This window comes from Triticum aestivum, chromosome 2B, assembly GCF_018294505.1.
Source record: "Triticum aestivum cultivar Chinese Spring chromosome 2B, IWGSC CS RefSeq v2.1, whole genome shotgun sequence".
Classification (NCBI taxonomy): Eukaryota; Viridiplantae; Streptophyta; class Magnoliopsida; order Poales; family Poaceae; genus Triticum; species Triticum aestivum.
In genome coordinates this window covers 63430428-63444554 of record NC_057798.1, presented here as the reverse complement: position 1 = coordinate 63444554, position 14127 = coordinate 63430428, and the positions used below count along the sequence as shown (strand labels likewise).

General features: G+C 48.4%; 3 pseudogenes; 1 reads left to right on the top strand and 2 right to left on the bottom strand.

Moving 5' to 3' along the window:
- The first annotated feature begins 3471 nt into the window (after positions 1-3471).
- LOC123043496 (two-component response regulator-like PRR37) lies at positions 3472-7065 on the top strand (annotated as a pseudogene).
- A 1078-nt stretch (positions 7066-8143) lies between these two features.
- LOC123038968 (NEP1-interacting protein-like 1) lies at positions 8144-9060 on the bottom strand (annotated as a pseudogene).
- A 1089-nt stretch (positions 9061-10149) lies between these two features.
- On the bottom strand, positions 10150-10994 carry LOC123040461 (NEP1-interacting protein 2-like; annotated as a pseudogene).
- Between the last annotated feature and the right edge of the window lie 3133 nt (positions 10995-14127).

Sequence of the window (14127 nt, the reverse complement as noted above, 5' to 3'; positions counted from 1 at the left end):
TGATCCCTAATGACCGCCGTCTAGCTCCAGTTCCCTCGTCCAAATGGAAAGACGCATCCACATTGACTTTCACAAAGTTCGGCTCTGGTTTTCTCCATGTATGCTCCTGTATTGCCCGGTTCCTACTATTTATCTGATGTAGTTAGTCGCTATCACTAGGACGGAGAGTGGCCACCTTGTTGTGAAGGTGGCGCCCTCCATGCGTTAACTCACGCACTAACCCACCATAGATACCAACTCCAACAGCAGCACATGTTTCACATCAAGACTGGGTTTGAGAGGTAGTGCCCTGTTTCCGCAACAGTAGGTGTTCAAATATGATTGATCCGAGCGATCAAATGTTATAGCTTCTTCGATTATATCCAGAATGCCTAGTCTCTGCCCATAACTCGTGAGCATGTGTGATTCGAAGAACAGGTGACCGCACATCTTCCGCAGCCTGGTGACAGATCGGGCAAGATCCATTAGAGCCTACATGTCTGTTTGTGAGTATTGCTTTCAAAGGTATTAATTCCGTGGAAGCGCACCAACAGAAATATCTGCACCTTACGAGGGACTTGCAGTTTCCAACTCTACTCCAGATTTCCCGGTGTAGTTGAGCCAGACGGACATGCCCAAACATTGCATGCTGCCGGTAAGTCTAACCCATTGTGTGTGATAAAGCTGACGGACAGTAAAGACCCCTCTCCGATCAGGGTTCAGGCAATAAAATCCTCAAAGCTGCCGTACTCAAGGGAATTTGCAAGATCCTTTGGACGTCCACTGGGTTGAAGATAGAGCGGATCAACGCTTCATCCCATGGCCCCGGTGTAAGGGTCAATGAGGGTGCTAACCGAAGAAAGGATAGACTGTCCCCTGCTCGAGATTACCTTCCTGTTAGGACTCGATGGGTACCCATGGATCGGTCCATATTTTCACATGCCTCACCGGTTCAATCGCCAAAACATATTCCCAATTTAAAAGTCTCTAATCCTTCATTATACTCTGCAAATGATGAAGCCCCACTTTTTAGGGTTGCTGGAGTAGGTCTTCCATTCGGGTAGTACTTGCTTCAGAACCCGAGACATAGCGACTCCGGATTGTTAATGAGACGCCAACACTGCTTAGGACAGCATAGCCAAATTGAAGGAATAAAGATCCCTGAAGCCTCATTCTCCTTCATTCTTCGGGTAACAAAGTTTCCACCAAGTGTACCAATGCATTCTTTATGACTTCGTCATCACCCCACAGAATTGAGCTATCAAATCCGTGATCTCCTTGCAAATCCCCTTCGGTAGGGCTGAATACTGACATGCAAAAACATGGATTGCTTGAGCTACAGATTTAATAAGTATTTCCTTACCACCGTTAGATAGTTGCTTTCCATCCATCCTTTCAATCTTTTTTTATCTTTCACAGAATATCGAAGCAGTCACTCCTATCCGCTCCTACCATTGCAGGCAGCCCAAAGATATTGTCAGACAAAGCTTCAGTATCAATATGTAATAGTTACAAACCTCAGTTTTTGTTACCCAGAGGGGGTGTAGGATGAAGTACAACACTAGATTTTGATAGCTCACCAATTGTCCCGAACTCTGACAGTAGGTATCCAGAACATTGTTGTAAGGAAGCTGCATTTAGGACATCTGCGTTCATGAGAATGAGAGAGTCATCAGCAATAAAGATGTGATACTGATGGTGCATTTCTGCACACTCTTATTCCCTCTATGCCACCAGCTTCTTCTTCAAACTCAATAAACTGGACAGACCTTCTGCACACAGTAGGAACAATATGGGGAAAGGGATCACCCCTGTCGAATGCCCCTCGTAGGTGTGAAAGACCCTGTTTCATGAGAATTAAATCTCACTCTGTAGCTGACCGAGCTTACACATGACATCATCATCTTAATAAATTGGCCGTGGAAACCCAAAGCTGACATCATATGACGAAGGAAAGACCATTCCACTCTGTCATATGCTTTATGCATATCTAACTTGACTGCACATAACCCTGTTCGACCAGCTCTTTTATTCTTGATTTGTGTATACATTCATATGCAATTAGAATATTATCCGTGATCATCCTCCCAGGTACAAAGGCACTTTGGGTGGGCGAAATAATATCAGGTAGAATACTTTTCCAACGGAAAGCTAGCATTTTGGACACAATTTATATAGGACATGCATAGACTAATTGGACGAAATTGAGTTACCAACTCTGGTGTGTCCATCTTCGGGATCATAACGATCGTTGTCTCATTCCATTCAGGTGGGGATCTTCCTGGAATTAATAGCTAGCAAGACTTGTTGGATAATTATCATCTCCCAGAATATGCAAATTTTTTTGAAAAAATGGCAATGAAGCCCATCGGGGGGGACCTGGGGCCTAAGATCGCCGATGCTGAAACGCAGCCTTACGCACATCAATCAGCCGTGTACTTCTTTCTCTATGAAGTTGGCTTCAGAAAAATCCTGTATGCAGAGCAAAAGAAACCGAGGGAGGATTTGAAAGGGGGCGAACCTTGGAGCGGTATGTTGGTTCACACGAGCAAAATCCATGGCAAGCGCTTTCACACTAGGGCTGGTCGAAGAGGATGGATTGAGTTGACGGCTCCAGCGTTCCAGGGCTCCCTCGACTCCTTCGACTCCACCACCGTTGCCAAGGGAGTTGATTGAGAGGGCGAGCGAGGGCAGCCGTCCGTCCACGCGTCGCACCCGGGTTTGTCCCGGCGCCAAGCAGCTCCTCCGTTGCTTCGCACCGGCCGCCAGGCGGGGCCCACAAAATCCACATCCCCGGTGATCCGCTGGCCCGGGCTGGGCGCTCGGAGGGCAGAAAAGATATGCGGATCCCAGCGCGGGGTGCGGCGGGGTGTGGAGCGCGGCGGGGGCTTTTGATTTACGGGGATCTCTTTCTGGCGCCCCGGGGCCCCACCACCGGCGCTCCCCGCCTCCATTGTCCACGTCACCGCCCCCTCCCCCAATATCTACTCTCCGCCCCCCTTCGTTCCCGCACACACACACACACAGCGCGACTATCTCTGCTCGACTCGACTGCAGTCGCCGCCGCCGTCCATGGCCGCGCCCCCCTCCCGGTCTTCGTCGTCCTCCTCCTCCTAACCTGACAGGCAGCGCAGCGCGACAAACGCGAGGTGAGCTCCCGCCTGTCTGTACTCGTCTGCTCTGTTCTGCCCGATTGGGATCGGAATCATCCGTTCAACCTGCGTGTGGATCCAGGGCATGCTCCTTCCTTCACTCCAGGCCCTCTCTCTAGCTAATAATATGTGCCCCGGAAATTGCTGGAGATTAACCGGCTCGCCGCTTGTCTGCTACTGCCCCTTTTAGCGCGCAGCTCATTCGAGAGACGATTCATTCCGCTCCGTCTCAACACCATTGCTCTTCTCTGTGTTTTTTTGCGTTTTGTTTTCTTGATTTGATTCGGTGGCCCGCCGTCGACGAGACGCACGCACGCCGCGGATGCGACCGAGGTTCGATTATTACTCACGGCAGCGTACTGCTGGTTGTGCTATTATGCGCGCCTCCTCCCTCGCCGTCAACCACCAAACGACCCCAACATGTTTCCTCTTGGAGTCAGGCCGCCTCCTCCTAGCGCCATGGACCGTCATCACCACCAGCAGCAGCAGCAGCGCCGTCGCCTCAAGGGGACCATGCCGCCCAGCGCGCTGCTGGGAGGAGTTCCTCCACAGGAAGACCATCCGGTCCTGCTCGTGGAGACCGACGACTCCACCCGGCAGGTCGTCACCGCCCTGCTCCGCCACTGCATGTACCAAGGTCCTTACTCATACTCTGTCTCAGCTACTACCGGTGTTAATTTGCACTGGCTCGGTCGTCATGGAGGTACTAAATCTGGGCGTTGGTTGTCTGTCATGTTCAGTTATCCCTGCTGAAAACGGCCACCAGGCGTGGGCGTATCTCCAGGACATGCAGAGCAACATCGACCTTGTTCTGACAGAGGTCTTCATGCACGGCGGTCTCTCCGGGATCGACCTGCTCGGCAGGATCATGAACCACGAGGTCTGCAAGGACATCCCCGTCATCAGTAAGCACCCCCTCGCCGCTATAATTTCAGTATCAGGTCCATTTCGTCCACGTGCATAGATTTATATCTTCTTGGTTTCCAGTGATGTCGTCGCACAATTCGATGGGCACGGTCCTCAGTTGCCTGTCAAATGCTGCTGACTTCTTGGCCAAGCCGATACGTAAGAACGAGCTTAAGAACCTTTGGGCGCATGTGTGGAGACGCTCTCACAGCGTAAGTTACTATCTCTCATGGTGTATCATCATTCAGAAATACTACTGCTGCTGCTGCTGCTTCAGTTCCTAGTTTCACTTGTGTCCTTCCAGCTTACTAGTGCATCTTTTACTGGTATGGTACTGGGTACTAAAACAAAGTTGTTTTCATGGAACTCAGTCCAGTGGCAGTGGTAGTGGAAGTGCCATTCAGACGCAGAAGTGTACCAAATCAAAGAGCGCTGACGATTCCAATAATAACAGCAATAACCGCAACGACGATGCCAGCATGGGGCTCAATGCAAGGGATGGCAGCGATAATGGTAGTGGCACTCAGGTATGAGATTTTTATGTTTTTTTTTACTACTATCTGTAATATTTCCAGACAAGACTGAACACAACAATTTTTAGGATAAGGAAGCTAGATAAAACTGAATGCAACTAACTGCTTCTGCTAGTGCACTAGAGGTCAATTTGTCCATATAGCAAACAAATTATCTGTGACTACTACATGACTCATTCTTTTTGTAAACTACCGAACTTAGACAGGTCTGTATTTTACTCTAGTGTAGTAGAAGTCTTTGCTTAAACTGTACGAGGAAACTGCTGGATAGTAAGATTTGAAACATATGCTAGTTGTTTGGACTTTGAAACTTGAATCAACTGCTGTAAGTAGAATACTTAGATATGTGAGAAGTATCTGCATCTGAACAAGTTTTCTCATCAATTTATTTTAACGCGCAGAGCTCATGGACAAAGCGTGCCGTTGAGATCGACAGTCCACAGGACATGTCTCCGGATCAGTCAGTTGATCCTCCTGATAGCACTTGCGCGCATGTGAGCCACCTCAAGTCAGAGATATGCAGCAATAGATTAAGAGGTACAGATAACAAAAAATGCCAGAAACCAAAAGAAACTAATGGTATGGTATGCTCAAGTGCTCAACCGGCTCACTGTGCAACTGAACCAAAAGCCTGCTACTTGTGCCATTTTGTACTGACTAAATAAATTCCAATATGTTTTCCAGGTGATGAGTTCAAAGGGAAGGAGCTGGAGATAGGTGCCCCTGGTAATTTGAACACAGATGATCAATCCTCCCCGAACGAGAGTTCGGTCAAACCAACAGATAATGGACGGTGTGAGTATCTGCCACAGAACAACTCCAACGATACAGTTATGGAAAATTCGGATGAGCCAATTGTTCGAGCTGCTGACCTAATCGGTTCGATGGCCAAAAACATGGACGCCCAACAGGCAGCTAGAGCAATAGATGCTCCTAACTGCTCCTCACAAGTGCCGGAAGGGAAAGACGCCGACCGTGAGAACGCCATGCCATATCTTGAGCTGAGCCTAAAGAGGTCGAGATCGACCACGGAGGGTGCGGATGCGATCCAGGAGGAACAGAGGAACGTCGTGAGACGATCAGACCTCTCGGCATTCACGAGGTGCAAAGCATAATATCAGTGTCCTTTGTGAATCCTTAAATCATCCATATGTTGCATACTAACCGTTTTCATTCTTTGCAAGGTACAATACGTGCTCGTTCTCCAATCAAGGCGGGGCAGGGTTCGTCGGGAGCTGTTCGCCCAACGGCAACAGCTCCAAGGCCGCGAAAACGGACGCCGCTCAGATGAAGCAAGGCTCAAATGGCAGCAGCAACAACAACGACATGGGCTCCACCACCAAGAGCGTGATGACCAAGCCCGGTGGCAATAACAAGGTTTCACCCATCAACGGCAACACGCACACGTCGGCGTTCCATCGTGTGCAGCCATGGACGCCGGCGACAGCAACAGGGAAAGACAAGGTTGATGACGTGAGCAAGAAGAATGCTGCAGCAGCAGCAGCCGCAGCAGCGAAAGACAATGGTGGTGAAGCACAGAGCAAACACCCCTGTGCAGCGGCCCATGATGCGAATGGTGGATCGGCAGGAGGCGCTCAGTCCAACGTGATCAATCCCTCGGGTCCTGTTGAAGGTCATGCTGCCAACTATGGTAGCAACTCTGGCAGTAATAACAATACCAATAACGGTGGGAGCACCGCAGCTACTGCTGCTGCTGCTGCTGCTGTACATGGTGAGACCGGTGGCATCGACAAAAGAAGCAACATGATGCACATGAAACGGGAGCGCCGGGTGGCTGCCGTGAACAAATTCAGAGAGAAGAGAAAAGAGAGGAACTTCGGGAAGAAGGTACTGTTTTTTTTTCTTTCTGAAAGCCGATTTCGTTTGTTCTCTGTTCTTCGTTTCATTCTTCTGTTGGGGCTTATTCATGATAGCTGATGAAATGGATCATTCCTTTTGCAGGTGCGTTACCAGAGCAGGAAGCGGCTGGCGGAGCAGCGCCCACGGGTGCGCGGGCAGTTCGTGCGGCAGCCGCCACCGCCGGCTGCCGTGGAGAGATAACCTCCCGCCACACACCTAGCTATATATACCTAGTACGTACGTACTATTTAGACAGCTGATTCTTGTGTCTTTGGCCATGGATCATTCAGAGACGGTCCTCATCTCGTCTCATCTCCTGGAAGAAGAAGAATAACAAGCTACTCCTCCTCCTGCCTGCCTGCCTTAGCTACCTACCATAGAACATGCCTGCAGAGGAGGACGACTGTAGAGTACATAGTAGAAGTGCGGAGTCGATCAGACAGGCTCCCGAGCCGCTAAGTAGTAAGTAATCAATTAATGTCTGAACCTGTGTAACGGTATGAGTGAGTATTGTGTTGTACACTTGTTATCAGTTTGGCTCTGGCGCACGCACGCACGCAACCAAGCCGATCGAGTGTCTCTGGTGTCATCAATCAACGCATATTTGTGGTTTACCAGCAAGTCATTACTGTATATATACTTGTCCCAAACCCGACCTGTGTCGGCATCATATGTGGCTCGCTTTTGTTGTCTAATCCAAGACATGAGGGGGCCTGATAAACCCGGACGGAGAAACTGATCAAAAGTGCAATGCAAAAATAGAATGAAAAGGGAGTTGCGTTGCACCTTTTATCTTTTAGAAGAAGAACCACATGAACACCACTGAAACGGAACCGGACAGTTGCGTAGGTTCTAAAAGGAAAAAGAAGGTTCAGTAAAGGGCTCTCCGCGTTTCCTACCCAAGCATCGTAGCACGACGCTCGCGACGCATCTTGCTTCGGTATCCTTGCGCAGCGGGCTCCAGGTTTTCTTCGGGGAGGTCGATCGTCCACGTCCATGTCCAACGCATGCCTGGCCACACCTTGCCCAGAAAGCGCATTTCGTTCCGCAGCTTCAGATGCTCCGTAATAGCAGCTCAAGCACAGATGCGCGGGCTTGGTGGCTGTAGACATAGGTGTAACAGGGTGGCGCTTTTGATCTTGTTCTTGGCTGCTGCTGTTCGTCCACGGCGTTCTTCGGTTTTCAGCTCCTCATATTTTGGTGGTTTAGTCTCCATATAGTAACTGTAGTGGTTAAAACTATGTTGGTAGGATCATCATTATGTGGATGTCCTTTTGCTATTTGCTACTCTCTCGCTTGTTATATGCGGCTTGCCTTAAGTAGCCGGGATGAAGATCCTTGCTGCTGTTGCGTTTTCCTTTTGATGTACTCCCTCCGTTCCGATTTACTCGTTGTGGTTTCAGTTCATTATGCAGCGGCGGCAAAAGAACACACACGAATCTTGGAATGCCGTTACAGAGCACTTCCGAATGTACTGAGAGAACGGAGAAAACGCATCACTACACAGCCCGGCAAAGGAATCAGATTCTGTACAGGACCACACAGGTGAATCAGGACCGGCGGAACGAGGCGAGTTGCTCCACGATGTCAACGAGTTCAGTCCACATATCAAGAGCTGCCGCAGCGGCGCAACGACGAGAGGTTGAGCTCCAACCCACGCCTCAGCAGTGCAGAGTGCAGACCCCTCTTCTCCTTAATGGCGTTGTATAAAGTTCAGAAGACAGCTTTCAAAAAAAAAAAAGGTTCAGAAGATATAGTGGCCAGGGTAAAACTACCTAGCCTTTAGGGCTACTTTGGTTGCTACCCTGGGCTTCACGCCTGAGAAAAACTTCTGCCTGCCTTGACGTACGTGAAAAACTACTTTGGTTGCTACTACTTGGGATGCAGCACTTGACGTACGTGGTTGAGTTTTCACCAGGTAACCACAAACGGTAACTTTGCAGGAGTGATTCACCCCTCATCGCGAACCGGAACGTTTTCGACACTAGTGTAGTGTTAAAAACGTTCTTATATTTTGAGACAGAGGGAGTACAAAATGACACCTGCAGACTCCTGCTCTGTGCAGAAGGAAATTAAAACGCGTCCGTTTCCAATTCCCGCGGGGCGTGCTAGCTGACGGCATGGCGGCCGGCACATGGGGCGGTGCGGCCTGCGCAGGAGCCAGCGGCGGATGCAGCCCACGTGGAAAACGACAAAACGTGGGAGCATGCGCGGAGCCTGCCCGCGCGCTGGCGGTACTCCTGGAGGCAGATGGGGCAGGTGGTTTGCCCGGCGGTGTCCTTGGTTACCACCACGACGGTGTGCTTCGTCTCCGTGATCACCGGCCGGTCGAGAGCGACGAGGAGGCGGTCACCGCGACCGGAGTAGTGCGGGTCGGCGAGAGCCGCCAGCCCTGAGACGGCGCCGACGGTGCGCTTGAGTCACCCGGTGGAGCGGTGGTCGTCCTGGCGGCGGTGGCACCATATGGTCAGGAGGGAGCGGACGAGGTCGAGGTACACGAGCGCTCGGGCGACCGCCCCCAGCAGCGTCCCCTTCATGAACCCGTCGTCCTCGTCGACGAAGCCGGCTGACAGGAGGCCGTACGCGGCGCCCACCACCGTGCCGGCCACCCCGAAGACGCCCGCCGGCCACCAAATTCACCATCTTGGCAAATTCACTTGGTCGACGGCAGGCCAGGCCAACGCCCTGCCACGTACTCGTACTATATATATGGCGATTGAAGAGTCGGTAAGAAGCAGCTAACTGACGCAGCAGTACGTAGGATGCAGGAGCTAGCGCCTAGCGGCATGTATCCATCGGCGATTGAGCAATGAAAATGCGGTTGCCCGTCGGCGTCCATGCATTCAAGCATCAAGGACGTGCCCGCACTCCACTGCAGCTGGATTATGCTAAACTGAATTAGCAACGGACGTACGTACGTACGGTGACATGAAACGACACGCCGCCATGCCAACCGATACAGGCAAGGCAGAGCATGCAGAGACACACCGGAAGAACTAATCAAGCTGCTGATGAATGAATGATTGTAATCAGAGCAGGTCAGCACAAGGAGGATGCCGTGTCAAAATCAAGGCACGGATAGATACTGCACGAGAGACACATCAGGCATCACCACGCCGCTTTCAGGCTCTCGAACCACATGGGCTCAGCTCAACTCAACTCATTCAAAACTGCAAGACTTTCCTTGTGTACTCTCTTCTTCGTAATCAGAGTGCTAGACTTTCCTTGCGCGTGCTCGTCTGTGATATTGAAATGAAGTTTACATCGTGAACTGGACGAGCGCATGTACTCTTCTTCTTCGCGGATCATATAGCCATCAATTTGACATGCAAAATATGAGTGAAAATGACACAAATATGTGGATTTTGTGGGAAATATTGTACCATCAATTTGTCATTCAAAATATGTTTTCAACAGTTTACATTCGATGGTACGTTACTCATATATATTTGTCTAATTGCTATTTTTTTGCGGGTATTTGTCTAATTGATTGTCAGAGTAAAAACTCAAAATGCGTGAATACCTTCTAATCTAGGAAAATTGAGGTATATTATAAGGTGCGTCGCTGTCAGTCGCTGTCATCATTCCTCCATCACTAAAGTCGGGCAGATCTTGTTGTAGCTGACAGTCAGGAACACGAAAGTTACTATTCAAAGCTCTCGTTTGTTTGCTACAGGAAAAAAACTGTATTACACTTTGGTTTACTATATGTACTGTACTGTATATTGTGTTGACTTTTCACTGGTTCGCGGCAATGACAGCCCAATATACACGTGGCAGCTCCCATGTAAAGCACACCCGATGACCACGAACTGTAATCGGCAAAAACATCTGAAAATCACAAATTGACCTGTTTCCCGCAAGGTCAACATTCGTGTCGCGCGCTCTGGACAGAGCTAGTGGACGGCGTGACGGCACATGGGGCAGTCGGGCTTGCGCAGGAGCCAGCTACGGATGCACTCGAGATGGAAGGCGTGGGAGCACGCCGGCAGCCGCCGCCCCTCGCGCTCGCGGCCGGCCTCGAACTCTTGGAGGCAGATGGGGCAGCAGCCGCCACCTGGGGCAGGGACGGCCGCCGGCGGAAAGAAGCCGAAGCTTGCCGATCTTGCCGGTTGCTCGAGGTCGAGTCGACGACGGCGCGATCACCTCGTCTTCCACAGTAGTGCGGGTCGGCGAGAGTCGTCTGTTCGACAACGGCGCCGACGGTGCGCTTGATTCGCCCGGCGGGAGTGTCCAAGGGGGACCAGTGGTCGTCATGGCAGCGGTGACCCCATATGGTGAGGAGGGAGTGGACAAGGTCGAGGGACACGAGCGCGCCGGCGACCGCCCCCAGCAGCGTCCCCTGCGCGAAGCCGTCCTCCTCGTCGACGTAGCCGGCTGACAGGAGGCCGTACGCGGCGCCGACCACCGTCCCGGCTGCCCCGAAGACGGCAAAGAGGAGGGCGCGTGCCAGCCCGCCGGCCACCCGCGACACCACCTCCATCTTCGTTGATATCGCTCTGGATGCCGGGCCTAGGACAGGATAGGATGGATATATGATGGAGTATTTAGCTACGAAACTGCAGGCTCACTTGATCGAGGGCATACAGGCTGGCCAACCACGCATTATATATACTATTCCCTCCGTTTCTAAATATTTGTTTTTTTAGAGATTCAAATGGACTACCACATTTGGATGTATATAGACATATTTTAGAATATAGATTCACTCATTTTGCTCCGTATGTAGTCACTTGTTGAAATCTCTAGAAAAACAAATATTTAGGAATGGAGGGAGTAGCATATACCCGCGCCGTGGCGGCACGCCGCGCCTTGTTATGGTTAATAGTGTATACTATAGTATATATTTGAAAAAATTCTCTTTTATTTATTATTCTTCACTTAGAGTGAAAATTAATTTAGTTAGTAATAATCTGTCTTAAGTGGTCTAATAGATGTGTGCACGCAATACTATCTTAAAATCATGTATGCGCCATGTTGCTAATTGGTTGGTTACTACTTATTCATTTAATTTTTTGCATGTCTATTAAGTAACATAAATTTTGAATAATTTTTTTATGAACATAAAGGCATTGTGGATGCTAAGGTGCTTTAAAAAGGGAAAGTTTTATTGCATTACGTAATCGATACAGATACATACCCCCTCTGACCGGAAATACTTGTCCTTGAAATGGATGTATCTAGACTTATTTTAGTTATATATACATTTATTTTATCCATTTTTAGGACAAGTATTTCCAGACGGAGGGAGTATTACACAAGGGAAGTACTATTTTATATCGCATGCTAAGTTTGAGTTTGGTGGATCTCGGTGAATCATCTATGTAGTATATAAATTTTTATGTACATTTTTTTCTATTTTAGTTATTTGAGTTGTGGCCGCACTTCGCTGGTGCATTCGTGTGTCAGTTTTTCTATTTTGTGTGAACTTCTATTTGTCGCCGTTCATGTTCAGAACCTGGTACCAGATCTTCATGTCTTTTCACAAATCATAAAAGGTAAAGGTCCACTAAAAAAATGTAAAGGTGTATATTTTCCTTTTGAAATCTCCTAAAAAACTTATAAAAAAAAGTTTTTTCCATGAACTGGATGCCCAAGTGCTGGTACACGATGTGTGGCTGTAGCGTTTTCTTCTGCGGTTTGTTTTGTCAAACTAACGTTCCATGTGACGGCATGTGATCTATTTGCTTTCGTTTTGTCGCTGGTGGGTGCATGCTTTGATTGGGCGTGAATTTCAGAGTGATGTGACTATGTGCATGTGCATGGGATTGGGAGGAGAGGTGGTTACGTGAACGAGTGAGTTTTGCATGGGGTGGCTACGTGAATGAGTGAGTTTTGCATGGGGGTGGCCACATGGTTATAACATCAACATTTTTTTTCCGTTCCATGCATACTGGTCAAGAGATCATGTGGATTAAGCGTACACGCACTTTTGGTTTCTTTCATTTTCGTTTGCATACGTTGCTATGGAGAGATCGTTTCTCCGGCTGCTTAGCATGGCGGTTTTCCTTCTTTATTTTTTTGCGCTTGAATGCGTAGGTGCTAGGATTTTTATTTTTGCATTCCTAGATGCTAGGATTATAGAAGTCCCAAGCATTCTCCATCACAAAAAGTTCTACTCTACTAAGTACACCATCATTCTCTCGCAGCTATTTTTTCAGTTGCGTACTTAGAGATGGAGTAGTACATAAATGTTGGTCAGTAGATTTCATCATAGAGATGGAGTAGTACGTAACATGGCATGATGAAACACTGATCGGGTAAATTCCAGAGAGCAAAGGAGAGGAGAGCGGTGCCTAGTTGTCTCAATATGTTATCCATCACATCGAATGAGGGAATAATTAGCACATTGACCATGATGGGCGCGGAGGAACTAAGTAATCCACATGCAACCCCCTATACAGAACATCATGTGAAATCATATGCAGTGCCCTGAGTTGTAGCCCATGGATTGCACGGTTGCAGCATGATCAACTGAACATGACATGCAGTTAATTTGCAACTCAACAGTATTAATTAGTTATGTGAGCCCAATATCTCATGCGTACCTGTGGTGTCACATACGAACGACCACACCACATAGACCTGACATGGTACTCTCAAAAGAAGCTTTTTGCTGAGATCGTGTCATTATGATAAATACTTCAGATTGATTTGCTGGTGCTCCTCTGCCTGAAAACAAAATATATGCAAAACGAAACAGTGATCAATTGATTTCAAAGAGCAAAGGAGAGGAGAGCAGCACTTGAGGTCGAGGCCGCTCGTAGTGCCAGCAGCGGAGCACCTTGCCTGTGTCAGCGCAGTCGCCGCACTCACTTAGATCACATTCATACCACATATAAGAAACCAGTTTAAAAACTTATATGCCGCAAAGATTAGTCAGCATACTCACGTTAAACAACTTACCAGAATTCGACAAGGAGGGCTGATGAACCTCTTGCAACAACACATTATTCTGGTCCTTTTTCTTCCGATAAGCTGCACGCCTTTGTGTGTTGAACTGCTCCTTTGTTTTGTCAGCGTAATCTATGCATGTGATGTCATCTGCATCATGTCAAAAGTAAAAACTACAAAGCCCATAAAGCAAAAATCATAAGTGTTGGATGATGGATCCACTACCGAACACGTCAATATGGATTGTGGATAAGCATGCATGGGAATACCTTTTAGCTTTGTCGCACCATCTATCTCATCGTTTGAAGTTTCACAGCCTACAGCTTACCAATAAAAAATAAATGCGGTATGTTGTACATGAAGGTGAACACCCATAATTATAAGTAATGGCATATGAAATGTGGATGAGTCAGTACCATATGTAATGCGGCCATCTACAATTGTGCCAGAATCGAGAGTTAGATTACTCGAAGCCAACAATGAAGCATCATGATGGTTTCCAACCCATAGCGATCTTGATCCATCTGTAGAGTTGTAACCAGTAGGAAAAGAAAACCAATGATATATAGGAGACAATATATGCAGCTAACATTCTTGGCATATGAAATGCGGATGAGTGAGGTCTGTGCAATAATCTACTGTTACTATACTCGGAGCCGACAACGAAGCCTCATTATGCTCTCCAACTAGACACGACATTGATCCATCTGTAGAGTTGTAACCAGGATAAATATAAGGCCAATGATACAGGTGACAATGTATGCGGCAACATTCTCACCAATATTCACACAAGCATTATACCC